Here is a 1,230-nt window from a genome sequence, read left to right on the forward strand (position 1 = left end):
ATACACTTAAGAAACAAGCCCAAATACACATCTACACTTTAGAAACAAACCCAAATAAACAACTACAGGTTAGAAACAAGCCCAAATAAGCAACTACACTTAAGAAACAAGCCCAAATACACATATACACTTTAGAAACAAGCCCAAATACACAACTACACTTTAGAAACAAGCCCAAATAAGCAACTACACTTTAGAAACAAGCCCAAATACACATCTACACTTTAGAAACAAGCCAAAATACACATCTACACTTTAGAAACAAGCCCAAATAAGATCTACACTTTAGAAACAAGCCAAAATACACAACTACACTTTAGAAACAAGCCCAAATACACATCTACACTTTAGAAACAAACCCAAATAAACAACTACACGTTAGAAACAAGCCCAAATAAGCAACTACACTTTAGAAACAAGCCCAAATACACATATACACTTTAGAAACAAGCCCAAATAAGATCTACATTTTAGAAACAAGCCCAAATACACAACTACACTTTAGAAACAAGCTTAAATAAGCAACTACACTTTAGAAACAAGCTTAAATAAGCAACTACACTTTAGAAACAAGCCCAAATACACATCTACACTTTAGAAACAAGCCCAAATACACATCTACACTTTAGAAACAAGCCCAAATACACATCTACACTTTAGAAACAAGCCCAAATACACAACTAAACTTTAGAAACAAGCCCAAATACACAAACTACACTTTAGAAACAAGCCCAAATACACAACTACTTTAAAAACAAGCCCAAATACACATCCACACTTTAGAAACAAGCCCAAATATACATCTACGCTTTAGAAACAAGCCCAAATACACATCTACGCTTTCGAAACAAGCCCAAATACACAACTACACTTTAGAAACAAGCCCAAATACACAAACTACACTTTAGAAACAAGCCCAAATAAGATCTACACTTTAGAAACAAGCCCAAATAAGATCTATACTTTAGAAACAAGCCCAAATAAGATCTACACTTTAGAAACAAGCCCAAATAAGCAACTACACTTTAGAAACAAGCCCAAATACACATCTACACTTTAGAAACAAGCCCAAATACACATCTACACTTTAGAAACAAACCCAAATAAACAACTACACGTTAAAAACAAGCCCAAATAAGCAACTACACTTTGGAAACAAGCCCAAATACACATCTACACTTTAGAAACAAGCCCAAATACACATATACACTTTAGAAACAAGCCCAAATA

Source organism: Etheostoma cragini, chromosome 17, assembly GCF_013103735.1.
Source record: "Etheostoma cragini isolate CJK2018 chromosome 17, CSU_Ecrag_1.0, whole genome shotgun sequence".
In the NCBI taxonomy this organism is placed as follows: Eukaryota; Metazoa; Chordata; class Actinopteri; order Perciformes; family Percidae; genus Etheostoma; species Etheostoma cragini.